This window comes from Cupressus sempervirens, chromosome 6, assembly GCF_028749045.1.
Source record: "Cupressus sempervirens isolate cs-2001-9-10 chromosome 6, ASM2874904v1, whole genome shotgun sequence".
Lineage (NCBI taxonomy): Eukaryota > Viridiplantae > Streptophyta > Pinopsida > Cupressales > Cupressaceae > Cupressus > Cupressus sempervirens.
The window spans coordinates 531,031,703-531,050,781 of NC_143123.1; the positions used below are offsets into that span (position 1 = coordinate 531,031,703).

Here is a 19,079-nt window from a genome sequence, read left to right on the forward strand (position 1 = left end):
AGGGGTCCTAGAACCCCTAGGGACATATTAGAATGCTTCATATGGGTCGAAGGGGGTCATAGGTTGACCTATGATCCCCTTCGGTCCATTACATGATGACATATGTCCCTAGGGTTCCTAGGACCCCTAGGGACATATTAGAATCATTCTTATGGGCCAAAGGACCTATGACCCCCTTCGACCCATAAGAGGTCATATTAGAATTGTTCTTATGGGTTGAAGGGGGTCATAGGTCACCCTATGACCCCGTTTGACCCATAAGAATGATTCTAATACGTCTCTAGGGGTCTTAGGATCCCTAGAGACATATGTCGTCTCTAATATGTCTCTAGGGGTCCTAGGATCCCTAGGGACATATGTCGTCATGCAATGGGTCAAAGGGGGCCATAGGTCAACCTATGACCCCCTTCGACCCATAAAAATGATTCTAATATGACCTCTTATGGGTCAAAGGGGGTCATAGGTTGACCTATGACCCCTTTTGACCCATAAGAAAATTTTAATATGTCCCTAGGGGTGGACATGTTAGAATCATTCTTATGGGTCAAACGGGGTCATAGGTCACCGACCCATTACATGATGACATATGTCCCTCAGGGTCCTAGGACCCCTAAGGACATATGTCATCATGTAATGGGTCAAAGGGGGTCATAGGTCACCTTATGACCCCCTTCGACCTATTAAATGATGATATATGTCCCTAGGTGTCCTCAGACCCCAAGGGACATATTAGAATCGTTCTTATGGGTCCAAGGGGGTCATAAGGTGACCTATGACCCCCTTCGACCCATTACATAATGACATATGTCCTTAGGGGTCCTAGGACCCCTAAGGACATATTAGAATCATTCTTATGGGTCAAAGGGTATCATTCTTATGGGTCAAAAGGGGTCATAGGTTGACCTATGACCTCCTTTCAACCCATTACATGATGACATATGTCCTTAGGGGTCTTAAGACCCCTAGGGACATATTAGAATTGTTCTTATAGGTCGAAGGGGGTCATAGGTTGACCTATGACCCCCTTCGACCCATTCATGATGACATGTGTCCCTAGGGGTCCCCTAGGGACATATTAGAATAGTTCTTATGGGTCCAAGGGGGTCATTTGTTGACCTATGACCCCCTTCGACCCATTACATGATGACATGTGTCCCTAGGGTTCCTAGGACCCCTATGGACATATTAGAATCATTCTTATGGGTCGAAAGGGGTCATAGGGTGACTTATGACCCCCTTCGACCTACTACATGATGACATATGTCCTTAAGGGTCCTAGGACTCCTAAGAATATATTAGAATCGTTCATATGGGTCAAAGGGGTTCATAGGTTGACCTATGACCCCCTTCGACCCATTAAATAATGACATATGTCCCTAGGGGTCCTAAGACCCCTAGGGACATATTAGAATCGTTCATATGGGTCAAAGGGGGTCATAGGTTGACCTATGACCCCCTTTGACCCATTAAATGATGACATATGTCCCTAGGGGTTGTAGGACCCCTAGGGACATATTAGAATCGTTCTTATGGGTCCAAGGGGGTCATAGGTTGACCTATGACCTCCTTTGACCCATTACATAATGACATATGTCCCTAAGACATATTAGAATAATTCTTATGGGTCGAAGGGGGTCATAGGTTGACCTATGACCCCCTTCGACCCACTAAATGATGACATATGTTATTAGGGGACCCCTAGGGACATATTAGAATAATTCTTATGGGTCAAAGGGGGTCATAGGTTGACCTATGACTGTCTTTGACCCATTAAATGATGACATATGTCCCTAAGGGTCTTAGGACCCCTAGGAACATATTAGAATGCTTCAGATGGGTCCAAGGGGTTCATAGGTTGACCTATGATCCCCTTTGACCCATTAAATGATGAAATATGTCCCTAGGGGTCCTAGGACCCCTAGGGACATATTAGAATCGTTCTTATTGGTCTAAGGGTGTCATAGGTTGACCTATCACCCCCTTCGAGCAATTACATGACGACATATGTCCCTAGGGGTCCTAGGAACCCTAGGGACATATTAGAATAATTCTTATGGGTCAAAGGTGGTCACAGGGTGACCTATGACCCCCTTCGACCCATTACATGTCAATATTATATTTAATAATTATATTATATTATTTTTTTTTAATATAATAATAATATATTATTAGATTATATAACAATAATAATCATATATGTTACTAGATTATATATTTAATAATAATAATAACAATATATATTATTATATAGAATAATTTTGTCATATAATACTATTATATATATTTAATAATAATAATATATATCATATATATCACTATATTATATCTAAAACTATATTATATTTAATAATAATAATCATATATATTAGTATAATGTAATAATAATTATAATATTAATGTTCACACATTCATGAAATATATAATTTCTTCTAAAATTGTCTAAAGTTATTGTTTTATGTTTATTTCCCTTTAAATTTGTCTCGTTCCATATTTAAAATTTAAAAAAACTTCCCTTTTGAAATTTCCCTCCAAAAATGGATGGGAAGTCACCGAGCCATATCAGATATCTGATTTCAAATTGGATATCCGATTTGAGATGTGATATCCGATTAGGCCTGGTATTTACCAAGCCTGCCTGGTCAACTCAAAAAACATGTTTGAGGAGGGTTTTAGTGACACTAAGACTTCAGGTAGCCATCTGACAATGTTATTTTGATCGAAATTGAATGAAACAAAAAGGGTTTTTTAATATTGCTCTTGAGATTCTATCGATATTATTGCTGTCAAATTCTAAATTCGATAAGTATTTATTAGTTAATTATCAATGAAGATTATTGTAAAGTGCTGATTGACATACTGATTGAAAAATAGCTATAACTTTCAAACGGTATAATATTTTTTAAATCTAAAAGTTGTGTCACATTCTATGCTTTGCCTAGTATAAGAAAAATTTTAAAAAAATTAAATTTGGTAAAATTTTCTATTAGTTAAGGTGGTCAAACACGGGATTTTTTTTTTCAAAAATATTTTGGTAGAAAATTCATATTTAATTATTTATTTGGAATAAAAATACCAAAAAATATGCATCACATTTGGGCATGAGTCTAATTTTTATATCTATAATTATATTAAAAAAATATTATCATTTGATTTTGATTAAGGTGGTCAGATAGAAACCTACTTTTTATTTTCACCCTGAAATTTTTCGTAGTATTGCATTAAAATCCAAACTTTTGACCAATCAATTTTTTTCTCCTAATAAGGCCTAGCAGTTTAAAAACTAAATTCAATTTCCTACAGATTATTTTCTTACAACTTTTTGATATAAAGTCCATAACCACTTTAAAATTATGTGTCAAGTTGACATAACCCTGATTTGCTGATTTTTCACTGCCACTTAAGGCCATAGTTTGGTACACCATGATCTTGCACATACCCTAGTATTATCAAATATATATTAATATTATTGATTCTATAGCAAACAAATACATGTCATTACAATGTTTACCTTGAAGAAAGGATCAAAAAAGTCCTTCCCAATGATTGCCAGAGGAGTGGTTGGAGCAGGGGGTAACGTATACTCTTTATGTAATGCTAAGATAGCCTTCAAGACCTTGTGAAAATATTGAATCACTGTCTCTCCTGAGTGACCAAAGTTATGGCTAATCTTATGATTCGTTAAATTGTGGCCAAGTGTATGCAACAACATCAAAAGTTGTTCTTCTAATATTATGTTTACTGTATCTCGAATGCTCCCTTTTTATCTTAGAATTTCAGCCAAGCGAAAGAAGGTTACTCTAGACATGTGTATTTGGTCATGGAAATCTATGTGATTAGAATAGATAATATGCTTATAAAAAGGACATGCAACTCTTCTTCGCTTACACCCTTATCTTCTACCTTCTTTGTAAGATGCCACTATGTACACAACAAGGGTTGCAAGCAAAACAAAAATCAAGCACATGACCTTCAACCTCATAACAATGGCTCCTTGAACTTGAACATCATGTTCAACATCATCATTAGAATCCATACAATACCTAGAACCACAATATGGACTAAATATTTCAGAAATATACAAAACAAATAGAGAAAAATTATGACAGTAAGGAAGCATAACTTCTTCTCCCAATATCCAACATCCACTATAACTTATTCTAAGACAGAAGGTAAAACTATGCATTTATGAAGCTATATGAAAAAAAAGCTATTGCTTGGAATGATCTTAGTCAAGTCATCATAAAATTTGTTCAACATTGAACTCTTTTATGTAGTGCAGAAGTATAATCTCATCAATGGACCTTTCTAATAAATGACAACTTTCCACCGTTGTTAGTACCATAGCTCCTTTTCCCTTTATACAACTATCTTAGCTAAAAAGAACACACAATTTTGCATCAATAATCTTATTGATAGATTTTAAAGTTATTTCTTAATGACATGTAAACTGACACGAGCTTAAAGTTTTCCAATAAATAGAGATGGATGAGTGAATTCTGTAAATTTTACAGGGCTCCAATAGAGTTCCCCCTCCCATGGATGGATATTTAAACATGGATGTTTTGTCAAAAGAATTAAGATATTGGAAGTAAATTGTAGCATTAAAGATTGAATATAATTGGGCTGGCATACAAGAAGCTCACTGAAGGAACTAATAATGCAACTATAGCATAAGCCCCATTTCTTAGTATGAAAATGTGAAAAGTTTTTAGATGCAAAAAAGTTGAAATTTGAGAGAAATTCAATGATTTTTGTTAGTGGAAAATGGGAAGAAAAAATGCATTACAAGTTCTAAAGCAGGGCCATGGCCAGACTTGAATATTAAAATGTCAATTGTGATGGATGAGCTAATGATCAAGACATAATATAATTGATTGAACATTATTCCAGGATAACAATTATTGATGATGTAGGGTTGATGGTTGATATCATAGGATTCGCTATTGCCAAACAATATAGATTATTTGTTGATAAACAAAGCTATTGCTAGAGCAAACTGGTCTTTTTTTTGGCAAAAAATAAAAATAAAAATTGCTTTAGATAATTTACATGCCCTCCTAAACCAAGAAAAGCTCTTAAAAACTCAATTTTTAGATGACACTAATTTGTTTGTGGATTAACTTGAATGAAATTTTGATTATGTGGTCAAGAGATCAGATTCAGGGTTAGATTAGCTCCTCATCAAATCATTGTTTCACTATTCTTGGTTAGCATGATTCTTCTCCTCAATGGATGAATGATACAGGATGACAATAGACATGTCCTACTATTATTAGATATCGCAACATACCTTTTGCTATGTCCCCTATTCCAATGAAATTATAGCTTTTGAGTGTTTGCTAAGGTCAAGAAAGATACATCCCGAGTGACATACTTACCTTTATTCAGCTTGGTTAATTTCTAATTATCAAAATGAGAAGCTTAATAGAATCATGAGACTTTTTATGGTCTACCAATAGAATGCAAAAGAAAAGGCACTCTTCTTTAGATGGGCCACCCTGTCATGTTGGAATGATTTTTTATGAAAAAAGAATTGGCTGGTATGGAATTGAAAAAACCCAAAATCCATAGCATTTCTCTAGCCTACAAAAGGATATCCAATGCCCTCCAAGGTGGCTCTCCTTTTTTGTCAGTTACTGATAGATCTCTACGTTGGGATTTCAACTTAACAATAAGCTAGTGGCTCTTACACAAAGCTATTCAAAAAGGTATCTCAATCATCAAGTATATAGGCAAAGGGTGTGGGAAGAATTTCAAAAAAGAGATGGCATACCATCTTCACAAACAAATTAACCTACACATTGATTCTCAAGGTTGTGTGTGTGTATCCCCCAGCTAAACTGTAGAGCAGTGATAGATAACTTAGGCAACTTCAATAGAAGAATGGCACAAGATCAATGATTACATCTACTAAAAATACACATAACATGCTTAAAGATCACTAATTAAATCTTCCATAAAAAAATGGCAATGGTTTCATGGGTATATCTTTAAAACCCCCTAACTCATGACAATCCAGAATCTTTATTTCTTTCTACATGTTTAAACTTGACAATTAAAGAACTTGTAACAGAGTTTGCAATGAGAAAAGCCTATTCAATTCCTCCAATCACAAGCCCAAACAAATATCTATAGACTTTTCTTGCAATCATAGGACCCCTGTGAATGTTCGCAGCTCCAAAAACTCAAGCCACCAACTCAGGTAATGAATTACTGGTGCAAACTCCAAGTTCTAGGGCAGTAATAAATGATGCAAACTTATATTTTGTAGAAGTAGGGTTTCCTGTATGAATGTAAACCCTAGGAATGTCATGGCTCCTTAACCAAATAGTGAAAATATGATTTCCAAGGTGCAAATATAAAGCACTGGTTTCAAACTCTTTTCACAGATGATAGTTTATTCCAATTTGTAATTCAAGCTCAAATACACAGGATATATAAAACATTTACCAAACCTAGGCACTAATAACCAACAAAAAGAAAACTAATTCATATCATGTTATGCTCAAAATAAAATAGTTGACTCATTGATAGATATCCATCTCATTAGTCTAACATGTGTAATTTCTATAACATTCTTCATTGTAGAACATGACTATTACCTATGCATTGGCACCACCAAACAAAACTAAACCATAAGATAAACATAAAATAGTTAGGGTACAAAAATAGTCCAGATATCACATTAATATACGAAAGACAATACCCAAAATGAAACATGGATACACTAACAAAAATATATGTACAAATACCCTAGTGCGAAAATGAAGTACATAAATTTTGTAGTAGAAAATAGAATGAAAGCACAAAGACAACTATTTTTTTTTTTTTTGTAGTAGAAAACAAAATGAAGCACAAATCATCCTCCACAATGTGACTAGAGAAAAAACCCTCCTCCACAAACTCGTTGGGAACTATGAAAATAATGGCATCGACTGTCCTCCACAACATGACCAGTGCAAAAACCCTTCTCCACAAACTTGGTGGGAACTGTGAAAACAATGGGTCAAGAATGAGCTCTAAAATGAAAATGGTAGACTCCAAATAATTGTAAAATGTTGAAAAGTATTATGTGGAATAGGAATGGGCCATTTCAATAACAATTTTTTTTTGGAATGGAAATATCCTTGTTTTTGGAGTAAAATTGGAATAGAATTCTGTATTCCCTATTTTGATTTGGCAGAGCAAACAGAGAATATTGAATCAATTCTGATTTTCCTATTCCTATTCCAGCAAACAAACAAGCCCTTAATGTGCAGAGGTGTACAAATGATTATGGATGGAAGTTGTTTATTTTGGGAGACTATGCAGGTAATGTTAGGGGCAAAAAATTGAATTCACATAAGGTGCTAATGTGATCAATGGACACAAATAGAGCAGAGTCAAAAGGGAGAGGAGCTTCACTAGCAGTGTTTTAAAAAAATAGAGGGGCCAACTAAGTGAAACTACTGATTCAAATTGGGCTTATGCTTGTTGAGTTTCTAGGTGTGAACATTAATGATAGAGGACCAAATTTGTGTAGGTTGGATATTGTTGATGCCATGCCTGTGTTGTCAATGGGGAGTGCTACATTTTCAATAGAGGTAATATGAGCTAGTTTTTGCATTGGGGTTTATCTAATGCTGGGTAGAGAAATGAAAATTTTGTTACTTTTAAATAATAATGCTCACTCATTGAAATGTCAAATAAAACTAAGACAAAGTTTGACTAACAAAACTAATGACATGACATTGAAATGGAATGATGTGTGTAGTCTGCAAATGACCCAACCTGTGATACATGGTTCAAATTTTGAGAAGGCCACTACGACAATGAGGTCACATGTCGTAATTTTGGTAGAGTCTACCAAAAGAATGCAAACACATGATAAGTCACTACATGGCACTCAAGACCCAATAGATAATGGGGTAAGCCGATGGATAGGTGTGGGCATCTCATGTTCTTAGGAGGAGGTTGAGGTTGTAGAGGTTCATAAAAATTTGAGATGATGACACATAGCAGGATGCCCAATGAATTAAAGATGCCAAGGCAGATCCGAGAGTCAACTAGAACATGTCACGTAGCAGCGACATGGCAAAGGATGACAAGGCCTAGAGAGTTGGCCATGATGAAGGCAGTTGAACCAATCATGTTGTGACATGTGGCAGCCCATGTGTTTAGGTTGACCATTTTATTAACATGATGCACAATAAAGTATTTAGGGAATTAAATAAATGATAAAGATAAAGGATGGCGGATCCATTTTAAAAGTAATTCTCTACAAATTTAACCATTGACTAAATTTCAAAAAAATAAAAACACAATGATTTTTTTGAAATTTTCAGCATTTGATCTTCATGATGTATATTTTGTGATAAAAAATAACAATTTTTTAAAGAAAATTTTGCTATGTTTTCATGAATTTTAAAACAAACCATGTTTGAATTTTTTTAATCTTTGGTGCATTTCATTTAGAGATTAGCTAGCGCTAATGTTAATGTACTCATGTCAAGAGAGTATGTCATGACATAGTGCTAACATGTAATGATGTGTGTAGTTTGAAAATGAACCAACTTGTGACGTGTGGAATGGATTTTGAGGAGGCCAATAGGATGGAGAGGACATGTCATTGTATCATAACTTCAGGAGAGTCTACTAAAAGAATGTAAAAACATGATAAGGTGTCACATGACACTTGAGACCTCGTAGATAATAACATGCGTAGAAAAAAAGGTGTTGGAATATTACATTTGTGAAAGGAGGTTGTTAGAGCTTCACAAAAATGCAATACAACAACATATGATGGGGGCATCCACTGAATTGATGATGTTGAGGTGGATCTGAGAGTTAATCAAAACATGCCACATGGTGTGACATGGAAAAGGATGACATGCCCTGGTGTGCTGGCCATGATGTAGGCACTTGAGCCACTTCTGTGTTGACATGTGGAAGCCCATGTGTTCTCAGGTTGACCATTTGACTCAGGTTTGGAGGGAAAATCATAAACCTTAATAATTCCAATTTAAATTAAAGTGTTGCCTCACCAAATGTTATTGTAGGAGAGAATTTAGGGGATTAAATAAATGATGAAGATAAAGGATGGTGGGTCCAACTGAAAAGTAAAAGGCCAATCAAAATACAAGTAGGAAATACACCATATGTTAACATGCACATGCAAGGAGAGTATTAAATATTAAAGAGGAAATTGTGGGGACCACGAATTGGGTAGTAAGAACCAATCAAATAAAAGGACTTTTAAGGATCATCGGTTGATTTTCAACCAATCAGACTAGTCTTGCACATTATTTTACTCTAAAGACCTGTGCATTTTATTTTGCAAGCCTTTGCATTTTATAAGAATGACTTTATTATATGATTTGACTAATATTAATAAAGAGGGAAAATTTTAAATAATGAAGAAGATTGCATGTATGTGATCACATAATGATGAAAATAATTGATAGAGATTGTGGTGTTTTTTGTCTGCTTTTTATTTTACCAGGAAAGGGGGTTTTTAACTGAGGGTTGTTTTATAACAATAGGAGGTTATTTTTCTACAACGAAGCATTTTCTTGGCTTTCCCATAGAAGTTAGAGACATCATTTTCAAAATCCATCATCTAGGTATTTTCCAAACTTGGACGAGGTTTTCCCAACACTTTTATTTTGTTGTTCCAACACTTTGGAGGGAAATTTAGAAAAGATTTTGGAGGCAGTTGGGGCTTTTCTTCAGAGTTTTTTTTCTCATCATTAGAGATTATTTTGAGGAACACAAAGATTTTAATGGAAACACATTCTGATTTAGTTTCTCTCCAATGTGTAAATCGGTTGAGTTTTAAAATGAAATGAAGCTATTTCTTTTTTCTTTCATTGTCTTGTTATGAGGTACTCATTTTATCTTTCATTCTTCAATCCAAGGGATTGATTAGTTGGCTTGATAGAAATTGGGAATTTGCTAATATTACATAGGATTTGATAAATAGGATGAATTAGAGTGATTGTTGTGAAGTTTTGCAAGGAAATATATCATAGATATGAAGTTGTTTCATAAATGTATTGTACAATGATCTTGTTTCTCTTGACTCCTTGCCCCATTGATAAGACACTAATCTTGATGTAGCTTGATGCTGTGCATTTCTTGTTGTCTCATGTGCTTTCTTGCTAAAACTTTTAAAATCAAAATCATGTTTCCCTTTCATGTTTAACCTATTTGTAAGTTTATTTTCCAACTCCATCCTTCAAGTTTGAAAGGCATATCATAAGATCTTTAGCTCAAATCTTTTGTTCCTTTGGTATGCTGTAGTTGAACAATGGAGTTACCTATTTATTGATTTGAGGAAGAGGTGCGTGTATGAGAATGTTATGGAATCAAGGAATCTCTTCTAAGCCATGCCTAAAGCATAGAAGGTTTGCAAGAAACCTTGTTAGTTAGTCCACCCCTTTTGTTGTCTCCTTATTATTGAATTTGGCTAATTCATAGGGTCTTAGCCAAGGTGTGGTAGTTGCTATTCTGTTATTGTAAACCTGGTGTTTTTAGGAGCCAGCAAGAGGGATGGAGTGAGTTGAAAATTGGCTATAGTGGTCAACTAGATTTTTCTTCTTAGTTAACATTTAGACTCTATTACCTTTTGTAACATTCCCTATGAATGAAATCAGATGATATAGTGCTTTGCAAAATAGGCTTCTGAAAGGAAAAATATGTTAAATACTAAGGACCAGGGAAACTTGTCTATAAAGGATTCTTGAGTTTTAGAGGATTTAGTAATAGATTTTATTTTTCTGGACACTAATTAAGTTTGTTGAATTGTATTACTTCATATTGATTTCTTCTTAATAAATTTTGTTACTATATTTTTTTAATATAGATAAAAAATAATACTAGAATAAATTAAAACTTAAAATATTCTCATTTAAACTTATTATCGTAGAATGCTTTTATCACATTTTAAAAAGTGAACTTGAATAGATCATTATCAAAATTTCTAATAATAAATTTAAATAGATTAATAGATAATATCTGTAATTTTTATTTCAATTAAAATATCTAAATTCTTTTAATTACATTTAAATCAAAATTCGTTAGCTGAATCCTCCATAAAAAAAATTAAAAAAATTGAAAAAATTGTTAGCTAAAATTTTATATGACTATTGGGATAGCGAATGACAAAAGTCACCAGCCAAATTTAAACCTTTAACAAATTAGGAATAAAAATCTAACTGAAGTTTGAGCCCTTACAAAACATTTTTTATTTTTTGAAGTATTACAGCAAAAGAAAAAAAATTATGAAGAATGATTTGGATTTGCAGTTGCAATAGAATTTATGGCTCTGATGTAATGGTTTTCCTCAGTACTAATCACACCTGCAACTCTTGCGTAATATGAATTTGGGTAGTTGCTGCACACAATTCACAAGTACAAAAACATTAGGTTAGAAGAAGTTAAAGATCCGTGCTGTGATCAATGTAGATTTTGGTTTTCAATCATTTGTTTAAATGATTTATCTAAAACTTCAATCCATAATGTTACCCCTAAATAAATCAAAACAAAGCATGCGTTGTTCAAATTGACATCTAGGCGTCTGCCAACAAAAGAATAAAATTGTTTCCAACATACATTAAAGGTGACAAGGCTTTAAGTCTGAGATGTTGAAGATAAAACATTGTTCCATCCCCACATAATACCAGAAAACATGTCACGTCAACGTAATACACATTGCAAGTTATAGGGAAGCTAAAAAAAACTCAGTAATCTAATTAAAACCCAAGAAGATAAAAACCCAAATACATGTCTTCCATGAACTTTGATGCAACCATGACGCTGGTGATAAGCCTGTGCACATTGAAAAAAGTGATTCTGAAGTTGGGGTGCATTTGAATGAGATGATTAATGTAAGCATAGGCAACCACGAATATAGAAGGGCTGCAGTTCACGTATCTAAAAATTCTGCCCAAATACTTTTCAATGCTCATATCCGGCACTTCAATGTTAAAAATATAAGAAATTTAAATTTCAACTCAAACTCACAATCCTAATCCTAAAAACTTCGTTCGGCACTTAAAAGTTGCTCGGCACACGAAGGTGCCGAGTGCCAGTTTTACTCGGCACTTGCTCGGCACAAGAAGGTGCCGAGTGACAGGCAACAGGTGCCGAGTGAACTCGGCACAAAGAGGAGCTCGACACTTGCACAGGAAATGCTCGGCACCAATGGATGCTGAGTGAGCTCGGCTCCAATTGAGAAAGAAGATGCCGAGTGTTCTGTATCAAACTTAAGAAATATAACTTAGGAAATATTTCAACGTGAATGCTTTCACCATTAAAACCAGAAAGCCAAAGCTTTAACCTTTCAACCGAACTTGTCAAATGAAATGATAGAAGATGAAGAACAATGGATTAAGTATGCTGTTTGCTTTCTATTCAATCTTGCATTAAACTATTACAAAATTTGGGAGCATTCGGCTTCAATCAGAAAAATGTAAAATAACCCTAAATTGATAATACTTCAAACTTTAATAAACTTTTAAACCTGCAACTCTAATGGTTGCATACAATGATGCCTGGAGCAATCACTGCTTCATCAGGACAAAAAACAAATAACAACAAACTCACAGAATGAACAGAGGAGACACGTGCAACTGCAGGCACAAACTTCCTTCCTCTTCGTTCTCTGCTCAATTTTGCAACTTCTCTCTGATCTGCTTAATCTGCTCTTGATAAAAATGAATGTAGAAAAACATTCCTTTTGTCACATTCTATTCTTTTCCCTCTCAAAGTTCAAATTCAAAATCTCACCTACCAAAATTAAATGCCTGCCGACCATGGATGCCTGCGGTGCTGACAAGGTAGATGGGTGTGGGGCTCGAGGACAAACAGCTGGCCCTTGACGTTAAATTTCAACACTCCCCCTTTGTCCTGAGACCCACAAACAAGGATCACTGCTGATCCAAATCAACTACACCAAGACTCTGTCTTAGGTGCACAAAAGTCCCAATGCCTAATGGCTTAGTAAATATGTCTGCTAGCTGCTGCTCAGACCTACAAAAATTCATTTTGATATCCCCATTCTCCACCAACTCTCTGATGAAGTGATATCCGATCTCAATATGTTTGCTTCTCCCATGGACGACTGAATTCTTGGACAATGCAATTGATGAGATGTTGTCACAATAAATTGTGGTTCCATCCTCTTGCCTTTCATTCAAATCTGTCAAGATCCTTCTTAGCCAAATTGCTTGACATGCTACTGCATTTGCTGCAATGTATTCAACCTCTGGTGTAGATTGAGCAACAATAGGTTGCTTCTTGGATGCCCATGAAATTGCACCCGATCCCATATGAAACATGTATCCAGAAGTGCTCTTCCTATCATCTAAGCTTCCAGCCCAATCACTATCAGTATAACCTACCAACTTGAAATCATCAATTGTAGTATACAAAATACCAAATCCCTTGGTACCTTTCACATACCTTAAGATCCTCTTTCTCGCTTGCCAATGGAAATCCTTTGGTATTTCCATAAATATGGAAATCAAACTTACTGCATGCATTAGGTCTGGCCGAGTTGTAGTCAAATACATTAGACTTCCAACCATACTCTTGTATAATGTTGGATCCACTCTCTTGCTAGAGTCTTCCTTGCTCAACTTTAGACCTACTACTATTGGTGTGGGGGCTACCTTGCTGTTCTGTATTTTAAATCTCTCCAAGATCTTCCCTGCATACTTTTCTTGAGAGATAAAGATGCCATCATGCATTTTTTTTACTTCTATGCCTAGAAAGTACTTCAAGAGACCTAGGTCTATCATTTCAAATTCACTTTTCATGGCCTCTTTGAACTCACCAATTAGAGCCTTATCATTACCAGAAAAAATCAAATCATCTACATACAAGACAACAATCAAAACATTACTATTTGCTGCCTTGATGTAAAGAGTGGGCTCACTATTGCTTTTGCTAAAGCCATTTCTCATCAAATATGAGTCAATCCTACTGTACGATGCCCGTGGAGCTTGCTTGAGCCCATAAAGAGCTCTCTTCAACCTATATACTTTGATCTTTTCACCTGCAACTTCATAACTAGGTGGCTGCTCCACATACACTTCTTCCTTCAATACACCATTCAAGAAGGCGAACTTCACATCCATTTGAAATACCTTCCACTTGTGTTGAGCTGCAATTGCTATGATAGCACACACAATTTTCATTCTTGCAACTGGAGCATAGGTCTCATCATAGTCTCTTCCATACTGCTATTTGTAGCCCTTGACTACCAGCCTTGCCTTATGCCTATCAATCTTGCCTTCAACATTGCATTTGGTCTTATAGACCCATTTCACTCCAATCACTTGCTTCTTGAGAGGCAAATCAGTTAGCTCCAATTTCTCATTCCTTTCTATGGCATCTATTTTTTCATTCATGACATTACACCATTTCTTCTCCTTAATAGCTTCTTCAAAATATACTGAATCACTATGAGAAAATAATGCAAAATTAACACTCTCATCATAATCTTCATACCTTTCATCTTGGTATAACTCCCTAAGACTCTTGGTCTTTCTTGGTAATAGGGATGAGAGTGTGGGATTATAATCTTCATTGCTACTGCATTGCCGACTAGCTCAGTCTTCACTGGTACTCGGCACTGACACTCGGTCATGCCTAAAGGAGCTTGGCAATGTCTGAACCTGCTTGCCTTTTCTTCTATTTGCTCCTTCTTCTTGCTATTCATCAGCATCTTCTTCACTCATAATTGGCACTTTACTAGAAGTGCTTGGTGACTCATTAATTGAACCATACCAAGACTGATTTTCAAAAAATTCTACATCTCTTGAAAGCATCATCTTGTTGTTCAATGGGTCATACAATCTGTATGTCTTAGATTCCAGGCTATACCCTGTGAAAATGCATTTCACACCTTTATCATCAAATTTTTGCCTTTTCTCTTTAGGCACATGTGCATATGCAACACATCCAAACACCCTTAGGTGTTCAACTGTCTATCTTATTCGTGACCAAGCTTTCATTGGAATTCTGTCACAGACTGCCTTTGTAGGACACCTATTAATTAGGTAAACTAGTGTTGCCATAGCCTCTCCCCAAAATTCAGTTGGGAGACCTTTCTCTTTCATCATACTCCTTGCCATCTCAACAATGGTCCTATTCTTTCTTTTAGCCACTCCATTCTGGTGTGGTGTATAGCTGGCTGTGAGCTCTTTCTTAATGCCATGTTTCCTGCAAAAATTTATAAAAGAATTGGATGTATACTCCCCTCCTCTATCTAATCTTAAGACCTTGATATAGTGTCCACATTCTCTTTCAGTCTGGGCTTTAAATTCTACAAATTTATCAAATGCTTTAGATTTATTCTTTAAAAAATACACCGATGTCCTACGACTGAAATCATCAATGAATGTCATGAAATAAGTACTCCCCCCAATGGAAGTAACTTGCATAGGACTGACTAGGTCAGTATGCACTAATTCTAATGGATATCCAACCCTCCTAGAATTTTCAGAGTTAAAGGGAAGCCTATGTTGCTTACCCAAAATACAAGCCTCACACTTGTCACAAGAATTTCCTATTCGTGGCAAACCTTCTACCATTCTTTTATTTGACAATAAATTTAAACCAGCATAGCCAAGATGACCATACCTGAGGTGCTATAGCCATGAGGGGTCTTCAATTACACTCCTTAGAGCTGATTGTGTGGGAGGTGCAACACTAACTTGAGATGAGAAACATGTCTCAATCCTCAAGGGAAACATTCTATTCTTTGTCATTTGAATTGCTGCAAGTAGGTTCTTGCTCCCATCTTTTTCATGAATGATACAACTATCATTCTCCATCAACACTTTGTATCCATTTTGAATGAGTTGACCAATGCTCATCAAATTGTGCTTCATACCAGAGGTGAAATACACCTTTTGTATTTCTCCTTTCTCACCTTTTTTGGTACGGACCATAATGGATCCTTTGCCCACAACTGGTAGGGTTCCATTATTACCCATCTTAATTTATGATTTGAAACTCTTGTCAATGAATGAAAACAAGGTTTCATTACCACTCATGTGGTTGCTACATCCATTGTCAAGGTACCAAACCTCAGGGCTTCCTTCTTCACCAACATTACACATGATGAAGGCAGTGTTTTCACTTCCTATATTCACATCAGCCACATTTTCTTGTCCTGACTGATCTTTCTGCTTCTTCCAGCAGTCATTTGCATAATGCCCATATTTATGATAGTAGTAGCATTCTACATTACTCTTATTTGAGTTGTAGTTTTTCTTACCTCCTCTTGAAGTATTTTGTGAGCTACTTGCTCCATCTGCTCTTCCTGAGATTTCTGCTTCAGCATTCCTTTGTCCTCCATTACCTCGGCCTCTATCTCTAGAGTTTTTGCCTGGGCCATTTCTTCCTCTCCCCCTTCCTCTTGAATTTGACTGAGCCTTGAATGCTTGCTCTTGGGTAGAAGAAGATGTGGATCTATTGATCCTATGCTCATGGGTTTGAAGAGAACCGATCAACTCATCCATTGTCAAAACAGTGAGGTCTTTTGCCTCTTCTATTGTCATGACCAAATGGTCATATTTATGAGGTAAACTCCTCAACATTTTCTCCACTATCCTCTGCTCTTGATATTTTTCTCCATTTGACTTCAGTTGGTTAATCACATTGGAAGTCCTTGAACTGAAGTCTGCAACTGATTCATTTTCTATCATCTAAAAGTTCTCAAATTCCCTCCTTATATTCTATAGCTTGACTGTATGAACTTTATCAGTCCCCTTGAATTTCGTCTCAAGGATAACCCATGCTTCCTTTGCATAATTTGCTGCTGCAATCTTTCGAAAAATTGTCTCTGTCATTGCTACTTCAATCAAACTTAATGCCTTAGCATCCTTCCTCCTTAACTCTTTCAAATGAGTCTTTTGTGCATTTGTGAGAGCAACATATTGAGTTGGATCAGTTACATCATTGAATCCATTTACCACAAACTCCCACAAATCATTTGCAACCATAATGGTCTTCATCTTCTTTGCAAATGTATCATAATTTTGTCCATTAAATGATGGTGGCTGCTGCCATATCTTTCCTACATCTCCTGCCATGATAAATATCCCAAGAAAACAAATGCCCTAACTCACTTTGGATGTGGGGCCTCAAAGCTCTGATACCATGTTAAAAATATAAGAAATTTAAATTTCAACTCAAACTCACAACGCTAACCCTAAAAACTTCGCTCGGCACTTAAAAGTTGCTCGGCACATGAAGGTGCCGAGTGCCAGTTTTACTCGACACTTGCTCGGCACAAGAAGGTGCTGAGTGACAGGCAACAGGTGCCGAGTGAACTCGGTACAAAGAGGAGCTCGACACTTGCACAGAAAATGCTCGGCACCAATGGATGCCGAGTGAGCTCGACTCCAACTGAGAAAGAAGATGCCAAGTGTTCTATATCAAACTTAAGAAATATAACTTAGGAAATATTTCAACGTGAATGCTTTCACTATTAAAACCAGAAAGCCAAAGCTTTAACCTTTCAACCAAACTTGTCAAATGCAATGATAAAAGATGAAGAACAATGGATTAAGTATGCCATTTGCTTTCTATTCAATCTTGCATTAAACTATTACAAAATCTGGGAGCATTCGGCTTCAACCGAAAAAATGTAAAATAACCCTAAATTGATAATACTTCAAACTTTAATAAACTTTTAAACCTGCAACTCTAATGGTTGCATACAATGGTGCCTGGAGCAATCACTGCTTCATTAGGACAAAAAAAAAAAAACAACAAACTCACAGAATGAACAGAGGAGACACGTGCAACTACAGGCACAAACTTCCTTCCTCTTCATTCTTTGCTCAACTCTTCAAATTTTCTCTGATCTGCTTGATCTGCTCTTGATAAAAATGAATGTAGAAAAACATTCCTTTTGTCACATTCCATTCTTTTCCCTCTCAATGTTCAAATTCAAAATCTCACCTACCAAAATTAAATGCCTGCCGACCATGGATGCCTGCGGTCTGACAAGGTAGATGGGTGTGGGGCTCGAGGACAAACAGCTGGCCCTTGACATTAAATTCCAACATTCAAAACCATTAAACACACTGTATTTTGCAGTGCGAGGAGCTGCCAATGGTTCGTTTCTCAACATTGCTCTCTCCACAATCGAAGATAAAACTGATATAACAGATGACATGATAGGGGATGCCTTCATGTTGGTGGAAACCCAATTTGAAAAGAATAAAGATCTAATCTTATTCTTCTCAGAGAAACAATGACGCTGTTCTCTTTCAGCTTTGAGCTCATTTCCTTTGATTAGTTTTCTACGAGCTTTAGTTAGAAATAGAAGAGAATGCGGATAAGGGAATAAAAGTGACAGCTAGAATTGAGGGACCAAAAATTTAGGCACAAAAGATTCGTAATGACAATCCATAGAGAACATAAATAATAATATGTGCCATAATTTGAAGCATTGGAATCAACACTTTCCCAAGATCATTAAGTAGGTAGTGTTTATAATATGAGATTTGCTCCCACATGTTGTGATTTTAGTATTTAGTAATTGAAGTGGGTGTGGTCTTCATGCCTCTAGAATGAATATGGTATGCAGGACCATTTAAAGGCATTGATTAATTAATACTTTGGTGCTTCATGCTCAGCTAGTGTTGTTTCTCAGCTTTGTTTAATGGTTGATTATCAAGCTTTGTTTACACAGATTTAGTAGCTATTGAAACACTATTATTGGTTCAGCTTTATTTAAATATTTGTGAGGAATGTGAGGGTGGTTTGTTTTTGTTTGGACCTCTTTAATTTTGTAAGCTTCACATTCCAATGTTTTATTCGACTACAAATTATAGTTAGGGAAGAGTATTCATTTATATTTCAATCTATCATTCAGTTTCTATTCATCCAATCTTTTTAATTACTAACTTAAAATGAAATAAAAGAGTTGTAGATAATTTATTTATATATATATATATATATATATATATATATATATATATATATATATATATATATATATATATATATATATGTATACATACATATATATATATATATATGTATGTATGTATGTATGTATACATATGTATGTATAT

The 19,079-nt window shown here is 35.6% G+C and overlaps 1 non-coding gene and 1 pseudogene across 1 annotated transcript; both read right to left on the reverse strand.

Moving 5' to 3' along the window:
- Positions 1–6,498: 6,498 nt before the first annotated feature.
- On the reverse strand, positions 6,499–6,591 carry LOC149553353 (small nucleolar RNA R64/Z200 family). Its single transcript, XR_016353514.1, has one exon. It is a non-coding gene; the product is annotated as a small nucleolar RNA R64/Z200 family (small nucleolar RNA).
- Positions 6,592–11,259: 4,668 nt separating this feature from the next.
- Positions 11,260–18,285, reverse strand: LOC149553354 (cyclin-U2-2 pseudogene; annotated as a pseudogene).
- Between the last annotated feature and the right edge of the window lie 794 nt (positions 18,286–19,079).